This window comes from Falco punctatus (assembly GCF_963210335.1).
Source record: "Falco punctatus genome assembly, chromosome: 15".
In the NCBI taxonomy this organism is placed as follows: Eukaryota; Metazoa; Chordata; class Aves; order Falconiformes; family Falconidae; genus Falco; species Falco punctatus.
This window is the reverse complement of record NC_137595.1, coordinates 8990456-9014599: the sequence shown is the minus strand read 5'-3', so window position 1 is coordinate 9014599 and position 24144 is coordinate 8990456. Positions and strand designations below refer to the sequence as shown.

Below are 24144 nucleotides of genomic sequence, written 5' to 3'. Positions count from 1 at the left end.
GTTTGCTACGCTCAGCAGCAAAGTAGCCCGATTTATTTCACCTGTTCCAACCTTGCGGCTGAAAGCACCGCATCTCTCCGTGGATTTTGGACAGGAGAGTATGCCAGTGCCCCATATGCTGCGGATGCTGGCGTGGAGCTGGGTTTGCTCCTCCAGCCGCAGCATCCGCCGGGAAAGGCGCCTGCCACGATGCGCGGCCGGGAGCATGGAGCAGCCTGCGGAGCAGCTGGGGCAGCGCTTGCCATGGGCACCGGGTGCTGGTCAGCTGTCCCTCGGGTCAGAGAGGGATAAAATCCTTTTCCCTGGGAACGGGCTTTCTGGGTATTGATGGAGCGCGCCGCCTTTCCTGCGCTTTCTGCTGGGTCACCAGTGGGGCCCGGGGAGCACCGGGGTGGCCGTGCCGATGCTTCGCTTGACTGTTCCCCACCTGAGAAGCTGGGATGTGATAGAGCCAGCCCTGAGGCAGGGGGGAGGAGGGCGTGGGGGTGTGCCCGTGCTCTCACATGTGCATTGTGGTGCCATTATCAGACCTTTTCTTCTCGATTCCCGTTCTCACTCATTTTTTCCCTTCCACTCACAAAATGCAAAGCACGCAATAGCAATCACAGAATACAAAAATACGAGGTAGAAATATCCTTTGCAGTGAAAACTCCTTACTTGCAATGAGAAAACCATCTTGTTTGTGCTTGCCAGTAAAGGATAACCAGATGCCCCCCCTGGTCTTGTCTAGCTGCATCTCCCACCCACCCCCAGTCCCCTCCCTGCCATCGGACCCTGCCTAGCGGTCCTGCACACTCACATCATTTCTTTTCAGTGTGAGTGTTTTCTCTTACAGAGCATATGGCATGAACCCTCACCCTGGACAGTTTATAAATGAGTATGTGCTCTACTTGAATTGTACTTTGAGTAACCTTCAGTAGTCCGTTACTTGAACAGCACACAGGAACGCCTTTACGTGAGAAATTGCTGAGAGTAATGTCTAACACTTTGCTTCAGAGTTGCAAAGACTTGAACTTGTATTTTTCTTCCATGTGGTGAGTTTGTTGCCAAGAACCACTGATTCATCGGGGTGCCAGAGCTATTGTTTACTCTGGTCATCACAGTCTTGCTTTAGCAAGCCCTTACTGGTGGAGCAGGTGACCTCGCTTCTCCTTTGCCATGTGGCTGCCACCTGCCACGTTTAATTAACCCCAGAGATTTTGTCTTGTGCAACTTTGCATTGGCAATACTGGTCGCTTCCCCCTGAAGCCGGCAGCGTAAGCGGGTACACGCTTTGTCACCTTATTTAGCCATAATTACATGTGCAAAGAGAGAGCGGGGCATAGAAAGTGTTTCTTCTCCCCAGCACCAAAAGCAAGACCTGAACTTATTAACAGCTAGCACTGGGAGCTGCTGTTGTGCAAGGCACTGCACAAGCACCTACAACAGTCAGCCCTGGCTCAGCACACACTGGATGTGAGCTGAGGAAAAGCAGATGAGGTGGGTGGGCAAGAAGTGCAAGGAAAGCAAGATAATGCTGGATACCACAATGAGCTGCTAACCTCTGCCAAAAATTCCTTTTGCATCAAAGGAGGTGAGCAGGAAAGCACTGAAGGTAGATAAGGTGGCGTTTGGGGTTGCTTTTTTAGTGTTTACAGGAATCTGCAACACCTCATTTGGCTCCCGCACCACCAGCTCTCTAGTGCAGGTACCTGGTACTGTGAGCAGAGTAACACAACCTCTGTCTCAGTGTGTGGGAGGGTTTCGGTCTGGGTGAAATTAAAAAAAAAAAAAAAAAAGATCGGTGTAGAAATGTGCGATTGATAAGTTTGTCTAGTGTCTCCCTACTAAACCCTGCAGCCATGCAATGGTGCGATGCTGTGCTGCACGTATTTACCTTCCAGCGGGAGCTGCCGCCTGCCAGCCCGTTTGTAAAAATCACACCAAAAACTCCTGGGAGGTTCAAAGACTTTTCCTCCACAGTGGGTCATATATATTCCTGATGCAGCAGACTTCACATTTAAACAGCAAAAATACATCTTGCTTTATCCTACACGAACAGAAAAGCTTGCCCATGCTGCTCTGCACGTGCTGCACAGAGCAATGCATGGCGCGCCAGGGCTCCCCGGGTGACTGCAGTCAGACCAGGGATGCTCCGCAAGGGCATGTGTTGGGTTTTTTCAGTTGGTTTGTGCTCAAACGCAGTAGTGAAGCTAACCTGCAAACACGTCGAAGGCAAGCTTTTATGTTTAAGGAAAAAGAAACGAGAGGAGCTTCCCCAGCTTCTCAGACAGAAAAGCGCAGCTGGATGCCTACCCCCTGGGCTTTCTGTATTAATAACTGGCAATATCCTGAAATATCTGGAGCAGAGCAGATGCGCTCACAAGGTACCTGGAGCAGTGGAGGGGAGCTGAGGCTGCCCGTTGGGCACCGCGGTACGGCCGGGGCAGGTGCCCAGCCCCACGCTGTGCCCGCAGCCTTCAATCCCTGCATCCCTCACCCCCCGCTCCCCACATCCCCCCGCCCAGTTCCTCGCATCCTTCACCCCCGGCTCCCCACAGCCCCCTCCCAGCTCCCCGCATCCCTCACCCCCAGCCGCGCAGGGACCACTCCCACGGCTGGTGCCGCTTGCCCACAGCACAGCCGCTTCCACGGGGACACTTTCCTGGCTCCCCTGGGATCGTTTTTCCTATTAGCTTGATTTAGCCTCAATTTTATTCTTGCCCGCTGCTCTGGAAACTCTGCGGTGCTTTTACTCTCCTGTTAATGTCAAGTTGTTTTGATCCTGGCAGGGGACTGTAGCCTGAAAGCAGTTTTAGCCAGAGTCTCCCGTTTTGAATGAGGTGGAAATCTCTTTTTTCTAGCTGAGTAAAATCAAAGTAATCACAACAGAAAAGTCTAAAAAGGAATAAACCTGATTTTTAACTCTAACACTCCACCTAGAAATGCTGACAACAGAAAACTTTCTCAACCCCCCCCCCCCCCGATGTAAAAATAAAAGTACAGAATTACAGAATTAATCACTATACTGACCAATTTCCCTGCAAACCAAGCTATCGGCATTTTCCTGAGGGAAAGCAGTATTTTATATGGTGATTAAGGGCTTGACTTGCAGAAAGCGGGAACGAACTGTTTTACAGATGCAAGCGAAAGAAAGAACACCAATGTCCGATTTGAAAGGGGTTTGCCGTGCATCTGAATATTGTGACTTCCACCCGCTGGTGGGCAGAGGCTTTTAAAAGCTGCTCCTACCCACACACGTGCCTCCTGCACCTCCCGTGCCAGAAGGGCTCAGGTGCTGTGGTGGTGTCCCTGGTGCCCACCTGGCAGTGCCACTGCGTGGACCAGGAGCAACAGGTAGGCTGTACATCAGCAAGAGGATGCTCCCCCACCTCCCCTGTCCCACAGCTATCGACTGCGATTTATTAATTCCTAGAAACAGTTGAAAACCTCCAAATGTTATGGGATTCACAGCCACCAGCGCTCAACAGACCACAGGACTGGGGCTGTTTGTGATGCACCATCACTGGCAGGAGAGGCAACCCGACTCCCACCGCAGAGGATGGATGCTCCATCATGAACCCACCATCCCCACCCTTCTCAGGAGCACCCCCGAGGCCCGAGTGGTCCCTGTGTCCATTCCTTGCTCCTGCCAGAGCTGGGAAGCTGCAAGAGGCACGATGCCAAGGGCTGACGAAGGAAAACCCATTCACCTTGGGGCTGGGCTTGCTCCGGAGGAGCTCACCACTGCACCACTTTGTCAGCAGGCAAACCCTGAAGTGCTCCAGCCACCCCACCCCACCCTCTGCACCATGACGCAAGTGCCGTGTGGGTGCTGGCCATGGGCAGCCCCCCACCCCAGCTGAGCCTTACCTGGGTGCCCCAATGGGGAGCTGCTTGGGTCTGGGGAAGTGATCCATCCCAGGGCAGGGCTTCCCTAGGAGCACCCCAGACACAAGCCCAGGGCCCCTCCTTCCCACCCCCCTGGGAAGCTCCCATCCTGCTGAACCAACCCCTCCCCAGCTGCTGGAAGCAGCATCATCCTGTGTTGCCCACCACCATGTATCCCCCTTCCCCATAGATGCTGGGAAGGGCTCAACACCATCCCAGTACCCTCTGCCCACTCCACCCCTGTGCAGCCCCCCCCCCCCCCCCCCATTAACGACACCAAGCCCTCGTTCGTTGCTGCCTCCGCAGTGGTTTATTAGTGTGGGAGACGAGAGCCCCCCAGCAGCAGCGTGGAAGGCACCGTGGGGGGTGCTGGGGACGCACCCTGAGAGCCAGGGCCCCGGCTCCTGCGGCAGGGACCGATTTCCAGCCTCACTAAAGCAGCAATGCAATACTGGAGAGCAACAGGCAATCCCAAACTCCAGTATTTACGTGCTGCTAGAGCACTGCTGACAGCTCTCCATCCTAGCGCCTCGCCACGGCTCCCAGCCCCCCTCCTTTCTCCCCACCCCCAAACACAGGGCGACAGAGTACCTTGGCCGATCCTTTGCCGGGGCAAGGACCGAGGAGCAAGAGGTGAGGGGTAAGGCACCAGCTGAAGGCACAGTGCTCGAGCCAGCATCGGCCATGCCCATGCTGGAGAACAAAAAGGAGCCGCAAGTCCTCCCTGCCTGCAGGGCCAGCCCCGCTGAGACATGCGCACAGACCCATAGGGAATGCATCTGTAGCAGCTGCAAAGGGTGTGCGCAGATACGAGCACCGGCAGAACTTATCTACACGTACCTGTTCACCTGAACTAAAGGGACACATGGGAATGCGTTAGCTTCCACATCTATGATAACCAGAAGCTCACCTTCTTGTCTTATCCTTGAGGTAATGAGGCAGCCCAGAATGGTCTGTATCTCCTTGTCCCTACAAACCATGATGTGCTGCTACATCTCCTCAAAGCCCACTGAATGTTGACATTCCAAATGGTATTTTGAATATTATTTTTTTTTTAAACCATGATACAAGGTACTGAAGAACACTCTACAATGAAGACATTTAACGTGCATGCATTACCACCACCATGGGACTTTTTTGTTTGTTTTTTTTTTTTTTTTTCTTCACGGGTGCTATCACAAAGTCTGTAACTATAAGAGAACAAGCAGTTACACAGTGCAAACAAACCAGTTTCAGAAACAAAATCAGAAATTAACTGTTTCCCCCACCCCCAAAACATACTTCGTATTTGGGTCCTGGCAAATCTACACTTGCAGAACTGCAAATCTAGCAGATCTGCTGCTTTTGCTACTGTAAGGAGCCCGCAGACCTTCCTGACCCTTCCAAACGGTCTGCGGGGAAACATTACCTTGTACTTTCCTCTTAGGGGCTGCTGAACATCAAGGACTTTCCAGGAGTTGCAATGTTAATATTTCAGATAAATAAATCCCAATTCCAATAGTTCAAACCTGTTAAGTCTTCCTTAAAATGTTTTTATTCAGCTCATTTTGACTTTTGAGAAATCTAAAAAAAGAAAAATGTTGATTTTTTGAAAGGCTAGACGACGTGCTCAGTTATTTGGATGGACAAACCTTACGTGACCAGAAATTAAAGATACCCTGGCACTCCATTGCCTCCCCTGCCTGTACCAGAGAAGAAAACAAGTGCAGGGCAGAAAGGAGGCAGGAGCTTTGAAGCATGCAACTGCTGAAGGCGCTTACAAGCCAGCCTGCGAGGGCTGTGCAGGAGCCGTGCAGATAGCCTGACATTTTTTGTGTTTCCTTTCAACTCCCCCCGCCGCCCCCCTCTCCCCCCCCAGTTATGTGACAACTTCCTTCAATTCATTTTCTTAAAAAGCAGCATCACAAAAAAACCTGAACAATGTCAGAAATGATGCCATTAGTTCAAATGCTTGTGCCGTCCCCTCGCGCTAAACACGCCACCTCGCCAAGTTCCAGTTTGTCCTCCTCCTAGTCCCTGCCTGTTTAGCAAACTTAAAAATAGGAATTTCAAAAGCTCTCATGACCCATGCCAGATTACTGCAGATTTTAAATCAAATATTTGCCAACAAAAAAAGCAGATTTTTTTCACCACTTCAGTGTCCTCAATACCAACAGCACCAGCTCCAACTCTCTAACGAGCAACTGCTACTTACTGCAAAGCCAACAAGCACCCAGAGGAAGTTAAACCTGTACAAGCTAAAACAAAACAACCCCACACGTAATTTTACCATTAATTATTTCTGTAACAATCTTTTACTTGACTGTACCTGCGTAGTCTTATTTCTTTCATCTCTTCAAGTGACTCAAAAAAAAAAAAAAAAGTAACAGCAAACAAGCTTGGCTCTAGAACCCATTTTGATTGTGCTTGAGGTTCATGTTTTAATTAATGTTTTTATACATGTATATATAAACCAGCCTTTAGCCTAGTTCAACAAGGGGGACAAGAGCTCTTTTTAGCAAGGAGGACTTTGCAAAGCGAGGGCTCAGATCACCTCCACCAGTCTATTCTCCAGCACATGGAGGGAAAAAAAAAAAAAAATAAAATAAAATAAAAAAAAAAAATCAACGTTCACACCAAGTACTGGGCAAGTGGAAATTTGGGATAGGCACTGAAATACGTATCTGAGAAAATATGCGTGTTTATGACATGACACCATAATTATTTCAAGCAATAGAAAGCTCTGTGTTTGAATCACCCCCATCTTGCACTTCAGCTTCTTTCAAACTTAAGTTTGTGCTTTGGATTCTCAGCGTTACACCAGAAAGCTGCCAGCCGAACGGGCCAACCTGAGTTTCTCCCGACCTCTCCGAGGTGTTGCCTTGCGGTGCCCAAGAAGGGAGATGCATTTAGGAGGAACCTGCACCTCCCCAGGGGGATGTAGGCGCGGCAGGTATTTCGGAGCAGGTGGGACACGCCAGCTTACCTTCCTGACTCACCTCTGACCGCAGGCGCATCGGCTCCTGCGCCGGCTCTCCCCGGACACCAGACAGTCGCCGCTTCAACGGGAGCTGGAAAGCAACACACAGAGGAGTTGACGAGGCACTCGCAGGGGGGCTGGCCTGTCGGGCAGCCTCAGAGCGGTCCCCCTCCCCAGGCATGCCCAGACCACAAAGGCTCAAGTGGGTGCAAATATTCTTAAAATTAGGGGGGGGGGGGGGGAATTAAAAAAAAAATAATCAACTTTTCACCTCCAGATAGGGCTGACTACAAAGGGGCACTGAAAGAGGGACTGCACCCCTTCTCTCCCTGTTCTCCCCATTCCCGCAGCCAGGGCTACCGGCACCGCTGCTGCCAGGAGTGCGGCTCGGTGGCAGCACCCAGGGCACACTGGTAACCCCAACTGGTCACCCAGGTGCTGCACAGCAAGGCAGGATGGCACGGCTCCTGCTGGGAGAAACTAGTGGCAGCTCCAGGGCTGAGTGGGAAAGCCAGCAGCAAGCCCACCTCCTCTCCCTGAAGGGGTTAAACCAGCAGCAGCCAGAACCAGTTACTGGTCCTAAAGGAAACACCTTGTTTACACCGATTCTGGTGACAAACCATGCCTAGGACCAGAAGCAAAAGAAACACCTTATTTATGGTGATTTAGGTGACAAGCCATGCCTAGGATGCGCAGGTAAGATGCAGACGGGCTAATGGGAGGAGGCAGCATCCCAGAAGCACCCCAACCTTGGAGCAGCACCCCACCACAGCCAGGAGTGACCTGCTGTGCTGGTAGCCCCAGATGTCAAGAGAACCACCCCAAAAGCTGCACCTCGAGGCCAAAGCATCACAACAGCTCTTCTGCTGCACAGGCTCCATGCCCGCGGCGCGTACACCAGCTGTTTCTAGAAATCGAGACTTCTACCTGTCATCTACGTCAGCCAGCCACCTACGGAGGTTTAATTAAATCCCCCAAATAACTGGGGAATTTGAACACAGAAAAATCCATTAGTGGAGTTCACAAAACAATGCAACTTCTGCTTGCCAAAGTATACTGGGCAATTAAGTAAAAAACACCCACCCAGCCCCTGCCCCAAGCCCCAACACACGCACAAACCCTAGCCAAATTAACGCTGAAATACAGGGTTCCCTTAAAACACAACCTAGTCCCTCCTCCTCACTGACAGTGTAACCAGAAAAAAAAAAGAAAAAAAAAAAAAAGGAGAAAAAAAAAAAAAAAAAAGAGTGAGAAAGAGCGCCATGGGAAAGGAAAGGAAATCAATACAGGAGCCCGTGACAGGCCAGATTTGCATACAGAGAATTCACTGACTCGCACACTTCTGGGCTAGGTAAGCTCAAAATCAAGTAAATATTAAGCATTTCCTCTCTATATAAAGCACAAGGGAAAAAAACCCCGTCAACTCTGCTATCGAACAGTTTTTCAGGAGACACGCACAAATCCTGAAGTCATTGTTCTCATTTGAAAGAAGAATTAAAATAAAAAAGGGGGGGGGGGGGGAGGGAAAAAAAAAAAAGGCAGCATTTACTATTTTACAAAAAGAGTAAAATAAATCATCTTGTTACAGATGTCCCAGGCATTAATTAGCGAGACACAGTTACAGTACCAAAACAAAAAATAAGGGGGTGAGTAGCAGCACTGAAACACTTTGTATCTGCCCCGGTCTGAAAAATCACACCATCTTCATTCCTGCCTCCCTTTGAACAATGAAATTTCAACAGAAGTCACGTATTAATATTTACAGATGTGGCTAATAGCTGGAATCAGACCCGATGCTTGATCGACAGCCACCAAATGGTTCCAGCTATTACATTTCCGATACGACTGGCCTCGCAGGGCTGATGAAGGCGAGCGAGGGCTGCGTAAAGAGAAATGACTGAACGAGCACGAACAGTCCGACGTGGGAACTGCACGCAGGCAAGTTACTTTCATTTGCACGGGCATCTACAGTGCATCCCCTCGGCGTCACGCAGCACGCAGACATCGCCCGGACACCCGTCTTAGCCCGCTAAGGCTTCCTCCCGGGTGGCACAAAATATTATTTTTCTCCCTGCTCATAGGTCAAAGTCATACCACAGCAGACAGCTTCTCATCCTCTTCACTAAAAATAATTTTTTCTCACTAATTTATCCAGAAAAAGGTCAGAGATGCAACACGTATTTCATATAAATAACAGTGTATTCGAGCTGCGTTTTAATTTTAGCCCAGCGTACCTTTCGCGCATGAAAACCACACGATGTGAATGCGCACCGAGGTGGGGCAGAACACCCGAAACCAAACTGCAGCCACAAAGGGCAAATTCAAATAATGCAAAAAATTAATTCGTTAACTTCACTTGATGTGAAACTCGACCCTGATCCTGTTTCTAGCAGGATCAACTGTATCTCTCTAGGCGAGGCTGTTAACACAAGGGAGAGCTACTGGCGCTCGCAAAGGCCTGCGGGATAAAACTTCCAACTTACAGTACTCCAGAAAACCAGTAAAATCCACAGTAAAATTCCAGGATCCACAGTTTTTTCTCAACACTGCTGAGAAGAAAAGTATGATGCTTCTTGTTACTTCCATTTTTTTGCATTGTCATCTCATCCAGTTTTAAACAAGGGACAGATCTGGAAGCCTGATTCCTACAAAGTTTATTTGTTAAGAACAGAAAAAAAAATTTTTTTTTTTGTCAGATGAACAATAATTCAGAACATAAGAAGCATTTTTAGTTTTGTTTTGTTTTTGTTTTTTTTTTTTAATATTTGGGTCAGTTCGCCTGAAGCATTAAAGCTTCCCTCTTATATTTCATAAATATTTATTGCATTAGCAGTTCAGTTTTACTGTATTTCCCACCAAAGTGGATTAACTAAATACAGACTTTTGCAGTTGCTGGTGAGCAACGAGACTTTCTTTGGGCTTCTCCAGAGCAGAAGATGATGAAACTTGGCAGAAGGTCCCTCACCTACACACGTCCACACCATACAACACACAAGCACAATATTTTTTTTGTTGTTGAGGGGTGCGGGGGGTAGCAACTGATGTTTTAACCTTGGGCAAACTCGCTCTCTAAATGTAAAAAAAAAAAAAAAAAAAGTCTTGCTGTACCTGATGCACATGTGGGAATAATATCGTCTTTGGGATCAATTAAAAAGGAAAAAAACCGGCGGCGTGCGTTGCCCCCATCCCCGCGGCTGCCGGAGCGCAGCTTGGAAGCCTGCCTTTGCCAGGATATTCAAATTTCCTGTACAAAGGAGTAACCAGCAAGGGGAAAAAAAAAAATTAGCAAAAGCTGGGTGCCAATTTTTTTTTTTTTAATCATTTCAATTATTTCATCGAAGTATTTTTTGGTTATACGAGTATTTTATTTTTTTAAAGGTATTAAACTACTTTCCCCCGTGCGCCCGCTCTGGCGGCGGGAGCTGGGGAGGGGCGCAGGCCCGACGGCAGCGCAGCGGGGGCGCAGCCCCCGGGGTTTCTTTAAAAAAAAATAATAAAACCGGGCAAATCCACCCCACACACCCCCCCCCGCCAAGGCCCAGCCACACCTGCGGGGGGCGGCCGCGGCGCCCCGCCACGAAAAAAAAAAAATTAAAATTATTAATAATAAAATCCCCGCGAGGGAAAGGCGCCCGGGGAAGGGGGGTGGGGGTGGGGGCAGCTCGGCGGGGCGCCCCGCACCCACGTGGGAACCGGCCCCCGCCGCTGCGCGGGGGAAGGCGCCGCTCCCGCCCTAACGGTCCGGCGGGGGCCCCCGCCCCGCCCCCGGCCCGGCCGCCCCCGCTGTCACTGCCCGCTGCGTCACGGGCCGCCCCCCGGGGCCGCCCCCCCGGGGGCCGCGACCCTCGCCCGGGGCCGCCTTTGTGCGGCGCCGGGCGGGCGGGCGGGGGGCGCTGGCGGTGCCGCCGCTCCCCCCCCGCGCCGGGAAAGTTTTTTCGGAGTTTTTTCCCTTCCCCCGCCACAAGTTTCTCCCGGGCCCGTGTCCCGCCTCCCCCCCCCTCCCCCGCAACGGGAGCGGCGCGGCCCCGCCCACGGCGGAGCGGGGGGGTGGGCAGCGGGAGGGGGCCGCGCCGTGCCGCCCCCCCCCCCCCCCCCTCCCCGGGCAGCGCAGCGCGCCCGGTCCAGCCGCCCCCCCCCCGCCGTGCCGAGCCGAGCCGCGCCGTCCCGCCCGCGGGGGGCAGAGGGAAGGGGGGGGCGGCGGTCGGCCCCCCGCGGCGCCCCGGCCCCGCCGCCCTGCCCGCCCTCCCTCCTCACCTCCGAGTCCACTCGAAAATGGCGCCGAAACCGAAAAAACTTCGCAAATTTCATTGTAGGCGGCTGCAAGGGCTGCTGGGAGCGGGGGCGGGGCAGCACCGCCCGACGGGGCGGGCCGGGCCGGGCCGGGCGGGGCGTGCGCAGCCGGGCGGGCCGGAGCGATGCTCCCGCCGGGAGCCGGGCGGGCACGTCCCGGGACCGGCCTGGGTGGGATGGAGCGGCAGCCCCCCACCCCCCGCCCAACTCCCGTGAGCGCGTTCCCGCGTGGGTGCGCGGGCTGGCCGGCGGGGGGCAGCCCGGCGGGTCGCACCGAGCTGGGTTCACCTGCCCCGGGCTCCGGTGCCGCGCAGCGGGCCGGCGGGGGGCTGCCCGCGGGGAGCCCTCTCTACGGGTGGGGGTAAATGTATATAAACCAGCCGAGCCGCACGGGACGGGTGGGGGGCCCGGTCCTGCCCGGTCCTGCCCGCAGACGGGCTGTGCCCCCGCGGCCTCGTCCCGCCGCCGTTCCCAGCCTCTTGCAAACCAGCCGGAGGAGGGATGAGGCTTTTCCAGCGCTGCTTGAGCAAAAGTTGATTTCTCATTGTTCGACGTGTGGCTCCGTCCGTGCACGGCACGGGGCATCGGGGCGAGGTTTATAACTGGGGCTTCCCCCCCCTCCATTACCGTGATGCTGGGGTTCTCCACCAGCAGCCATTCGCAGCCTTCCCCTCCCCGACCCACCGGCTCCGGAGACATTCCCAGCTCCCCGTTCCCCACTCCCCGTTCCCCATTCCCCACCATGTTCCCGTGCATGACTGGCACAGCTTTACAACCTGTCCCCGAGCCACCCGGGAGTGACAGGAACAGGATTCGTCACCCACGCTGCCCATCTGGGTGCGGGATGGCACCACGGCGCACTGGCAGGGAAGGCGGGTGGTTTGGAGACACGGGTTTTCTGAAAATGTTTTAATCTGAGGAGTTTGGGAGGCTGGTGCTGCGTGCCAGTGGGAGCCTGGCAAGCTGAGGCCTGAGGAGGAGCGATGCTGGGGCAAAGCAGTCCCTTCCAAAGGGAGAACGTGGATCTGAAGGTCACAAACTTCAAGGTTTATCTCATCCATCATCAGGAATGGACAAAGCCAAGAAGTCTCCTGTTGTCTCAGTGGGTTTGCAACCTTCCTGTTGCAATTTTTACTTCTACCCCCACCCCAAACGGCAAAAAACTCCCAAACCCTGTTGCTAAATAATTGCTCTGTTCTTACAGGTGAGAAGTGAAGCTCAATTAATTCTGCTTTGTGAAGCGCTTCTGATCCTTTGATGGAAACATGTAAGGGCAAAACACTATTATTTTGCAACTTGCGAAGGCTGATAAGAGCGGTAAAACGGAAAAAGTCTTACCACTGAAGGGTATTACAGCCCTGCGCTTTTTCCACTCGAGATCTTAGAAACTAGCTGATGGCTGCTGCTTTTCATTTAGCAGGGTTTTTCCCCCCCTTTTGAAAGAAACGCAATCACTACCAAGTATTCTGGAGGGACTTCATCTTTAAACAAATAATGTTTTTCTTGTTGGGTGTGCACTATTATTTTCTTAATTATTCCTGGATTTCTGCCTGTTCCAAGAGTTTTCTCAGATGGCAGAAACAATTGGTCCTTTTTTATTACACTAATAGCAAAAAGTATCCCTAATAAAAAGGCCCTGTACATCCCATAAACTCAAACAGGACACGTTTTGCCAACAATCACACCTCTTCATTGAGGCATCTTATATGCTTTTTTTTTTCTTTTCTTTTCTGTTCTTTTTTGGTTTTGGTTTTTTTTTTTCTGCGTTACTACTATTGTTTACTACTCGGCCTCACTGGCTGGCTGCATTTTGGTGCCAAGACAAAAGGAATCGGGTCGTTTATTTAGCACCAGAGCCCTCCCACTCACCCTGAGCGTGTACATCGAGATCTCAGCAGATGTGGTGGGAAATGAATGGGCAAAAAGATTCACCTACACCTCTCACATCTGCTTGTGGGTGGCCTCTAATTAATTTGGCTTCGAGGCTTCGCTGCAAGGTAGATGGGTTAGGAAGTCTGGCCAGGAGTCATCTGTTTGAATCATACCTATTCGATGGAGAACTTCATTGTGTAGCTGTGTCTGACCCGCACCCTTGCGAGAACTAATTAAAAAAAAAAAAAAAAAAAAAGCCCCACACTTATTGGAATGTCAAATATAAATGTCAGCGTTTCAAATGAAATGGTATCTTGGGAGGCTCCTGCACATTTAATCAGGCGGTTGCGCCATCTATATCGTGGACTCAAAAGCTGCAGTGAGAACCACGAAAGGCACTGGCTTAACATCAGCAGAAGTGTTTGCCAAGCTTGGATTATGTCACTGCTTTATGATCTTGCTTTGTAAAGGGAGAATACTCTTGGGGAGAAAGGACTCGGCATGCCGGATCTACAGCGAGAGCAAGGAATGAATGCTGCTTGCAGAAACCGTGGGGGAGGGCGAGGGATTGTGTTTGCTGGGGTATTTTTGCAGATGGATGCTTTACGGCCACCTTCCTCGAGCAGAGATGCGCCCCACATCGCTTGGGCTGAAAGCAGAAAGCCCAAAATACCCCAGGGAAGCTGTTTGCTGCTTTCCCCCTGTGCTGCCTTCCCACGGACACACCTGCCAGGGCCCCTGCCTGGGTGCTGCTCCACCACAGCCCGCCGGCTCTTGGTGCATCGCTGCTTTGCTCCGGCTCTCGGTGCATCGCTGCTTTGCTCTGAGAAGGTAGCGAGCAGTGCCAAGGCCCGCTGGCTTTCCCTCGCCTGCGGCTTGCAGACACCTGGCCAGGTTGGGGCTTGTCAAATAGTCAAAATGTGGTGCCTTGCAGAGATGGCAGCTATGGAACCGGTTAAAAAACAAACATCCCCGCACCACACACATTAAATGTGGCCTGCTGAAATGCTTCTGCCCCTTGCAGCAGGGATGAGCCACGGCTACTCCTTCTGTGCTGTAGGCTGGTGGCAAAGGTAAGAAACTTTCTTTGAAGACACCAATTCTCTTTGTCCAGCCCAAATGCCAGGCTCACCTTCACCATCTGCAAGGGGAAAGAGAATAAAGCAAAAAGCTGGGCGGTTATGTGCCCTGTGAGGAGTGCTGTTTGTGGGACAGGGGACATCAGAGGGGACAAATGGCTGAAGAGAGATGTCTCTTCAAAAGTAGCCCCTGGGTGTGAGAGCTGCATTGCTGCGCTGCCCTTGCTTTCGTGTTGCAGTGAGAGCCTTGTGCGGACCCTGCTCCACACCCCCCCCCCCCAGGCGCTGCCAGAGCATCCTGCCCAGCCTGGAAACTTCCCACAGCTACCGCGCTAATAAACTGCGGCTGCTTCTGGACGAGTGTCTGGCCAGCCCCAAACTGCAGCCTGACACGGGGGTTTGGCATGGGAAGGTGGGTCCCTGTGTCTGCAGGGGCTGTGCAGGGCACGGGGAGCGCGGACGGTGGCAAGGAGCAGGTGTGGGGGGGTGTGGCCACAGCATCCCGTGGTTCCTGATGTGCAGAGCGGGGAGCCGTGCTTTTTATTTCTTGCATTACCCCACGCGGTGCAGTAAACTGCCCATCTGGAGCTCTGGCTTCTGCACTAACCCTTCCTCCAGCGCTTCGGTCCCTTGCGACCAGACCGGAGGGGCGGTTCTGTGCTCGCTTTCTGTATGACTCTCCTTCATCTGACCTTGTGCGCTGGCCCTGACATTTTGCAGTTCTCCCAGGTCTGCACATGGTGTGGCAGTCCCAGCCTGGCCTTCCTGGGCACCATCGGTGTTTGTAGCAGCCTCGGCCACTCGCTGCCATGTGGAAAACGGGTGTGGTGGCCGTGCCGATGGGCTTTTGGCACCATCCCCTGCCTTCCCTTGGCTCAAAGAGCGCCCGGAGCGTAGCACTGTCTGGACAGGGATTTTATTACCCGCCATCCAGCCTGCCAGCGCAACCTTGTCATTGCAATTTGTCACACATATTTGGTATGTGTTTGGTATCTCGCTGAGGGCTCGTTTGCCAGGCGATCCATCTAATCGCTACTTGTCTGCTGCGAAGAGCGGCTTGGCCTCGGCCAGGCTGCCCCGCCGGTGTGCCGGGGGCTGTGCCGCGCGCTGGGAGGGAGCACTGGCCTGCCAAAGCAGGGAGGTGTGAATCAGCAGCGTGAGATTCCCTACCGTCAGCCTCCTCTTCCCGCTAAAGGAGGGTTATTTTTGTCAAAAGTAACTCTTTTTGTCGAAACTAATTTTAAAGGATCTTTTTGTTGTTCAGGGATGGAAGCCTTCTGCGGAGGCACCAGCTCCCCACTCCTCCCCTCCTTGTTTTTCTTTGCAGTTATTTGCTCTATTTATTTACTGCAAAATTTGCTGTATTGCCTGACATTTTTCGGTTATCAAAATATTTTGATTATGTGCAGTGGAGGGGGCGGGTTGATAGTGTGGCCGACATCTTGATAGAAAATTGCCTGTAAATTATTCCAACTTAATTCAGGCTGGGGAAGAGTGAGATGCTCCAGCCTGTCCTAGGCAAACCCTCAGTGCTGCTGCTGCAACCTGGGCCTGTGCAGAGCCTGGGGGCAGCTCAGACCCATTTCCCTGGATATTTCTAGCCCTTTGGGGTCTGGAGTGTGAGCTTTCCCCACGGATGCACCAAATACAGCAAGCAGAGAAAGGAGAGGAGGGCAGAGGGGAAGATGCTGCTGCATGAGACACGACCCGAAACTGCTGCGGAGGTTTTTTGATGCAGCATGAGAAGGGTTGGAGGCAGGATACAAAAAAGCAGAGCTCGGAGGGGTGGGAGGGGAGTTGCCTATGAAGGTCACTCCGAAAAGGGCTGGAGCACTACACTTTGTTTTCTCTTGCTGCAAGGAGCAGAGGCATGGCTCTCCGTAGGATAACCACCAGCACATTGGCTACGGAGATGTCTTCTGCCATCGGTGGATGGGCTGAGCTGGGAGTGAAGAGCCACTTGCATCTTGAAAGTAATGCGACTCTCATGCATTTGAAATAGCACTGAGAAATTACCGATTATAGCAGCTCTGCAGTTTCTGAGTGCGATGCTGCGAACAATTTTGAAGATCAATATTTATGCAAACAGCTTATGACGACTTTGCTGTTGCGATTTTTCTGTGTCTAAACAAGCTTGTCTTGCTTCCCTTAAGCCAATAGGTTTAAAACTTCTTCTGACGTTACCAAACTTGCAATTTGTCATTAATACTGTATTGTGTCAGAAATGCAGTATTGTGGGCACGTACATATAAATATTGTGCTCTCCTGGCAAAGCAAAATGTCATGATAGGATAATGTGTTATTTAATAGAGCTGTAGATTATACAGGGACATTTGCAATACAAACCAGTCCCAACATCAGACATTTGCAAAAGTCTTTGTTATGCTGATACAGTAGAAAAACTGATATTTCCAGCTGAATATTTTTTGTATCATGCTCCTTGGCCATCCCGTGGACCTCTGCCATATGACACGATATCGTCCAAGAGTTATTTTGTACAATTCAAGGCAATAGCCCCCGGAGGCATTCCTTAGACATGCGAGGAGTCTGTGAAATGGTGTGTTGGTGGTTGTCTTTAGATGCTTTGGCCCTCCTCCAAGGAAAGACGTTCTAGCTCCTGGCTTGTTACCTGGAAGATGTATTAATTCCTAAAGGCTAGCTCCTAGAACTGCTGAAAAGAAAACCCAAGCAGTGAAGCTGTGCATCTCTGGTAGTTGGCATCTGACAAGCCAGCAGGAAAACAGGGTTCTCTGAGTTGCTGGTTGCCCCATGGACTGCTCCTGGGCAGGTGCTCCCAGGAGATCCAGCTCCATTTCCAAAGCAAGCAGGTCCATTGCCAGGCCAGGGGCCCCAGGAGAGAGCTGGGGAGGCTTCTGAGCATCCCCTGCCTGCACGCTAGCACCGTGCTCTCACGGCTGTGTTTTAAGCCTCTCACTGGGATTTTCCTGAGGAGCACCTTGCCCTTTGCTGTCCGTAGAGAGCTCATTCCCATGCTGGGCGTTGGGCTGTGGTCGCTGCCCTTCCAGATCAAAATCCAGATAGATTTGCTTTCAAAATTCAGGCTGGGCTTGTGGAGGACAGGAGTAAGGGTCCAAATGCTGGCGGGAGCCTGGCAGGTCAGTCCCAAGCACTCTGCCTGCTGGCGTGTCCCTGGTTTCCCACCCTGGGAAGGAGTGGAAAGGCTTTGGGAAGGGTCACGCAGCAGACCTGTGGCCCCCCAGCCCATGACCACCCCATTTTCTCTGGGGGCTCTCGCACCCCCACCCTGGGGGAAGTTTAACTCAAGGGCCTTTTGGAGGACCCAGCTCCCATAGAGGTCTTCGTTCCTTTTGAAAATCCCCATCCTGGTTTTTGTTGGTGACACTCATTTTCCCAAAGAGAAGTGTTGCTTTCTAATAAGGCAGCTTGGAGTAGGGATAGCCGCTGTGTGCCGAGGCACCCGATCCCAGCTGCTAGCCCTGTGTTCCAGGGTGGGAAGAGGAAATCACGGCACCGAGTGTGCAAGCTGACCGTGCACCAGTTCCCCTGTTAGCAGGGTTTTAACAGGAAGATGAGCATGGCTCCTGAGGGTGAACGTAAATTATGTTTCTAGATGGGCAGGGCACAATATACCTTTAAACATGCTTTTTACCCTGAATTACTCAGTACACTGAGTTACACCTATTGTACAACAGAGTGTTTTCCACTCAGAGAAAGGGGATGAAGAAGCATTGCTTATGCCCTGATGTCAACGCTCACAGAGCTCATGGGGAGTCACTTTGTTTGCATTTTCCCTTTTTCCAGAGCTTTCTGTCTCATGGTGCCTCCAACTTGCAGGGAGGCTCGAGGGGTGAACCTGGAATTCAAAGCCACACAGGGTCTGACTTTCTGTGCAAAACTGCAGGCTTGCACCAGGAGTTAATTCAGCAATGCACAATGCAGAAGCAACGGCAAAACAGGCTTCAAATTGTATTTCTTGTGTTGTCCGAGGTGCAAAGAGGAGAAGTTGCATGTGTGGGAGGCCAAAACCTGCATGCAGTGTAGGGATTGATTGCACCACGCACTGCTTTGCAAATGCACTTAAAACAGTGTCATTTGGGACAGGAGGCCAGACATTTACCTGCCATGTCTGGCCCAATTCCAGTGAAATCTAGTATTAGCTTTATTATTACTATGCTTTCCATCTAAACTGCAAACTGTAGCATTATTTGCAGAGAATAGTATCCATATGCATATGTTTAACATCATCGGTGGACATCTGTCACTTGAAAGCTGCAGTTGTTCTGGGGCTCGTGGTGCCTGTGTGTCTCTGTATGGGTGACCTGCCCTGGCTCGTGCGTAGGGCAGCGGGGGCTCTGCGTGCCAGGGAGGGACGCGGTGCAGCCGGGGACATGGAGGTAAAACTCCTGCCCTGCACCCGAGCAAGGGGCAGCCAGCGGGGCTTTGCGACAGCCACCGCGGAAATCCCCAGTGGGGGTAGCAAATGCACTGGGAAAGGCGAGAGAGGAGAAAACGTGGGAGAGAGGGAAGCAGCAGCAAAACCAGTCTAACCCAAAAGGCGGAACGCCAAAATGAGACCACCCAGAATATGTTTAATTAGTACTTTTCCTAAATTAGTGCTCTCTGCTCTCAGTGCTCATCTTTCATTCATTTTCGCCTTCGTGAAATGTCAAGTCAAAGGGGTGCGATAACACGTTGCTCTCGCTCTCGGGAGTGGGAGAAGGGTGCGCAGGCAGCGAGGGGGGGCATGGGCAGGGACCCCAGGCTGCCCGCAGGTCGGGGGGACACAGCCAGGTGTGACGGGATGGAGCAGAGCTGCTGCAGAAATGCACGTCTATGTCTAAGCACTGCATACAGCAGAGTGCCCGTTCACCTTGTGAGCTGCACAATTTAAAAAGCACGTACAATGTCTGAGTTCGCCCGATATTATTTATTTCAGTGGATGCTGAAACCCGCCAGAAATAATAAGTGCCTTTTAATGGAAGGGGCAGGAAGATCTCTCCTTGGAGAAGGAAAATCAAGCTCTTCAAAGCTGAGGCCATGCTCCCATCAGCTGTGGGGTTGCTGCCGCAATGGATTGCAGAAGGATCTCTGTGTTAGAGGCCAGTTTGCTGGCCGGGCAGGCAGTGGGCAAGGCACAAAGGTGGGTGTCTGCACCCCGGTTGCAGTCTGGGAGGGCGGTGGGTGAGCCGTGACCACACAGCAGCATCAGCTTCCAGGGGGGCAGCTGCTGATGCACCTTCCCTGCCTGCATGGTTGGGAACGGTGCAGCTCGGCACCCTGCCCGGGGACCCTGCCCACGGGGGACGCACAGAGCAGCCTACAACACGCCGCTTTGCCCTGGAGGCAAGTGCTCCTCATGCCCTCCTGCAGTGCAAACGCCTGGCCCCAGGCAAGGATAAAGGTGCTGGGGCTGCTCCTCCTGCGAGCCTGGCTCCCTTTCACCCACACCAAATCTCGCCTGCCATCACATCACCCATCGTGTGGCTGCCTGGCACGGCCAGCTTGGCTATTTCCTTCCCGGATAGCTACATACCCTCTGCAAAGCATGTGTCCCCAGGGCAGCCAGCTCCTCACCCAGGGTTAGGTCAGCCCTGCTCAGCCTTTCCAGCAACCCCATCGCAGACATGTGCGTCGCATGGTCCTGAGCATCCTGGCTCCACAGGAGCACGCCCAGGAGGCAGGAGACATGGAAACCTCCGGGAGAAGCAGGGCTGTGTAATTCATGGGGTGAAGGCAAGGAGGGAAGCAAGGCAACCTCCTCTTTGTCTTCCAGTCTGATATGTGATTTGGGAGAGCTGGTGATGAGATGGTCTGTTGGAGCTGCTGCCTTTTAGTTTAGTCTTTTGCACTGACTACGTCTAATAAAATATTCTAATAAAAAGAATAACGATTTCTGAATCTTGCTTCTGGGAACAGGATCTACGTTTCTGTACTTCTTACAGGAAAGAAACCCAATTTTGTTTGAAAGAAAGAGAAATTTCAGCCTCTTGGGGAAAATACCTAACTGTAAAGAGACAGAAGAAAAAGCCCAAATTAGTTTCATGATGTCAGTAAATGATACCATGAATTGAGAAATCCATGAGTTTCGCTGAAACCAGTCACGGTTTCCACCTCCCCCTGCCTCTCATCTGCTTTGAAACGCTTTGTTCAGGCTCGGGGCTGGAGGAGTGCAGAGGTAGCTAAATATTTCCACATCTGGTTTGGGGAAGATTCGGAAAAACAATTTCACTGCAGAATTAACAACAGTTATGGAGTTTATTTGTGTCTCTCGGTATATGGCAATATATTGTAGCATTTCTCCCTGAGCACACGCATGCCAGGGCTGCCTGGCCTGGCACTATCGACTTGCCTGCTCCTTGGAGAGGAGGGTTTGCTGCCTCCCTGAGAGATAACAGGGCTATTCTCAACCATGGAAAAACTTTTACTGTTTCATTTTATCAGCCTGTGGTTAAGGAAGGTTTCACCATCTGAGCCCTGGTTCTTCTACACTTTCACTTACTTCAACTTTGTGGTTTCATGCACTGAAAGGATATCATCTGTTGGTGACACCAAGGAAAGTTAACACGGGAGACAGCTACATGTGTTTAACCGTTTGTCTGCATCCACAAAAGTGCTCCCAGAAAACAGAGGGATCTGTTTTGAAAGATGAGCGATGTCTCTCGGGAAAACATTTTGCCTCATGAGTTGTGCAAAGCAAAAGGGTCGATGATGACACTTTGCCTGGAGAGCGCCCCATGGTGTGGGACCCCAGCGGTGCCCACCCAGCCTGCTATGGCTCTGCGATGGTCAGTCGGATGCGGAATTTCACCTCCTTGCATGCAAGGATGATCTCCAAAACACAGAAGCAGCTGGTTCCTTTCAATGGCACGGCTCAGGGACTGTGGGTGGGTGCCCACACTGGCGGGCAGCTGTCCCCTGCCAGTGGTGCCAAGGCAGAGCAGGACACCTAAGAGGGACTTGGAGTGTGGGGTGGTGATTAGATGGAAAAGTGTCGTGATGCACAGAAACCACCTGTGAGCTCTGCATGAGAAGAAATGTCTGTGGGGCATCACCCACCACTTGCAGCTGGTGTTGGCAGAAGCGCTGGCAGCTCCCCCCGAGGGGGCTTCAACAGGGTGCCCCAGAGCAAGGCGGGTGACTTGGGGCTGGGGAAAAGCAACAGCTTATGGTGCCGGTCACCTCTGGGGAGCAGCCACGTCAGCAGAAGGCATCAGCACCTACCAAAACTTCTGGACAGGTTTTGTTTTCTCCAGCAGCCGCAGTTTACAAACTTGAGCCAGCCCTCACCTCCTCTGCCGCCTCTGCCGTCCCCCGGGGGAGGGAGGTGGGCAAGAAGCCACCGCGCTCAGGAAGAGGCTTTGTTGCAGGGCTCAGCCATTGAATTCAGCAGCTTTCTGAGAACCCCACACTTGTTTTAAAGATTTATTGTTCACTCTGGAAAGCAGCTCTGAAACGCCGAGTCCGCACAGCCCGAACACCAGCACGCACCGTCGGGAGGTGCCAGGCTGCTCGCTGCCCCCAGCGAAGGCTTGGACGCTGCATGGGGCCACCCAGATTTTGGGGTGGTGGGGGCAAAGGCTGGGTGCAGTCTGGCACAGCCCCCGTGGTTGGTGATGCACAGTGGGTTACTGTGGCTTCCCGGGGCGCGGTGGCAGTGCTGGGGAGGAGGAGGCTGGTGGAAGGGTAACGGCACTTTTTGTGGTGGTGGTGGTCAATTTACAGCCTCTTCCTACTCCTCCCCGCCTTGAAGCTCCCCATCGCGCTGGGCGGCTCCTGGGCACAGCCAGGCTTCCTGCTCGCTCGGGGCAGGTATTTCACCTCCTTTGCTAGGCAGTGGCTCCTCTCCAAGTCCCAGGAACGGCAGGAGCATGACAGAACCATGGCGGCGAAGGGGGCAGCCGGACACTGCCACATGGGCAGGGATGGGGATGGGGACAAGGGGCTTTGAGCCGAGGGGGCTGGCTGCGCGGCAGCCTCCTGCACCGGGTCACCCTCCGAGATGTTTGGCTGGGACGAGGCAGCCTGAGCCATAACGGGGCTTTCATGGAGCCTCAGGGAAGGCGCCTTGGCAGCTGTCACTTGCACCGTGTGGAGCGCAGCCCCCCCTCTCCGTCCCTGGTCGGCCATAACCGCCAGAAAGCAGCCTTGAAACAACAACCAGCTTTCTAATAAAGCTGGCAAGTCTGGCCAAGGCAGCGAGGGCAGGAGTGCCATGTAGAGCCGTGGAGCACGGCCCGCCGCCACCCCCCGCACCCCAGCCCCATGGCATGCCCCCCCGGCACCTTCGGCAGGACGGTGGCTGGTGGCCGCTGAAGGCTGCAGCCTGCGGCCTCCTTCCCTGCTGGTGGCATGTTGGTGGCTGTGCCTGTGCAAGGTCCGAGTGAGGCAGGTCACCGCTGACGGTGGTGGCGCGTCACACGGGTTGCACAAGCTGGGGAGGCGTTGGCGCAAAAAGCCGCGCAGCGGATTTGTCAAAAATGGGTTGACAAAGCTGGTGTCCCCTCTGTGTGACAATTAATAAAGTGACCCCTGCGGTACCCATCCAGCTTGTGCAGTCTCCATCACAGCCACGTGCTGCAGTGTCACATTTTTTAAAGCTGTTAATGTGGGGGAGGTGTTTGTGCTGTTCCAAGGGTGTGCGGGTCCCGCCTGGACCCCGCAGTGCCCTGCTTGGTGCAGCCCCCCAGCGCCCTCCGCCCCGCGGCCCCTCCTGGCTGGGGACCTGCCCCCAGCTGTGCTCCGGGCTGAGCGGTGCCCCAAGGGCAGGGCGGTGTCTGGGCAGGGTGGGGCGGGGCGGGGCAGGGTGTGGCCGGGGTGGGCTGGGCTGGGCTGGGCGGGACCGGGCAAGACAGGACAGGGCAGGGTGGGGCCGGGTGGGGTGGGGCTGGGCTGGGCGGGCCCGGGCAAGGTGGGGTGGGGCAGGGTGGGGCCGGGTGGGGCAGGGCTGGGCTGGGCTGGGCGGGGCCGAGCAAGGCGGGGCGGGGCAGGGTGGGGGCAGGTGGGGCAGGAGTGGGCTGGGCTGGGCGGGGCCGGGCAAGGCGGGGCGGGCCGGGGTGGTATCCGGGCAGTGCGGGCGCTGTGCGGTGCTGGGGCCGTGTCCGGGTGGCTCGGCGTGGTGCGGTGCGGTGCCGTGCCGTGCCGGTGCGATGCGCAGCGGTGCGGTGCTGGGCCTGTGTCCTGGCGCGGCAGGGCGTGGCGGGCGTGGCAGTGTGCGGGCGGTGCCGGTGCGGTGCGGAGCGGTGCGGTGCGGTGTCCGAGCAGTGCCGGAGCGGTGCCGGCCGTGCCGGGCTAGGGACCAGCAGAGGGAGCGCAAGAGCGCAAAAATCCCACATGGGTGCAGCGGGCCGAGGGCTGCGGCTGCGCTGGTGCGTACTGGTGTGCGCTGGTGCGTACTGGTGTGCGCTGGTGTGGTGCAGTGTGGGCCCCACGGCTGCTCTGCCCGGTGGGCAAGGCACCTGCCGCCCCATCCCGGAACCGCCGGGCTGCCCAGGGTCAGCGAGCGCTGGGGGGATCCACAGAGGGAAAGCAGAGGGCTGCCGGCAGCCACCGCGGCTCGGGGTCTCCATCAGCAGCCCCCCAAGCCACGTTATCGGGTGGGAGCCAGCGGAGATAACGGACCCCGTGCTGAGGACGCAGCCTGCATGGCATGGTGGAGCTCTGCGGCGACACGGCAGGTGCTTCAGGTCACGTTTCAGTTCAGATTTTTTTGTCCCCCAAAATTGAGTCCTCCGCCGCAGGCTGCTGGAGTGAGCAGCGGGGGCCGGGGGCAAGGCAGCGGGGACGTGCTGCCCCCCAAGAGCCATGCTGCCCTCCAGGCCGTGCAGAGAAGCTTTCAGCACCTCTGAGCCCGACTCGCTTTTGAAGTTTGCTGTGAAAAAGACGCTGTGGCAAAGTTCAGGGGGTTATTTTTGACGGAAAATGATATTTGAATGAAAGCAGAGCCACCACCCGATTCTAGCCCAAGGACCCAGGGACAGCCCCGCTGCGGCTTGGCGCTGCCTTTCTTGCTTCAACGCTTTTTCTCCCAGGGCCAAAGCTACCCTGAGGCTCCAGTTTACACCAGTTTATTCCCATGGAAGGTATCTGCCCTGG

General features: G+C 53.8%; 1 long non-coding RNA gene across 2 annotated transcripts; it reads right to left on the bottom strand.

Moving 5' to 3' along the window:
• Positions 1–4153: 4153 nt before the first annotated feature.
• Positions 4154–22844, bottom strand: LOC308053678. Of its 2 annotated transcripts, none has more exons than XR_013923761.1 (3): positions 11084–22844; positions 9313–10073; positions 4154–6920 (listed from the first exon to the last, which is right to left on the bottom strand). It is a non-coding gene; the product is annotated as an uncharacterized lncRNA (long non-coding RNA). The 2 variants fall into 2 exon arrangements; XR_013923762.1 differs by having other exon boundaries at positions 9313–9474; positions 11084–22839.
• Between the last annotated feature and the right edge of the window lie 1300 nt (positions 22845–24144).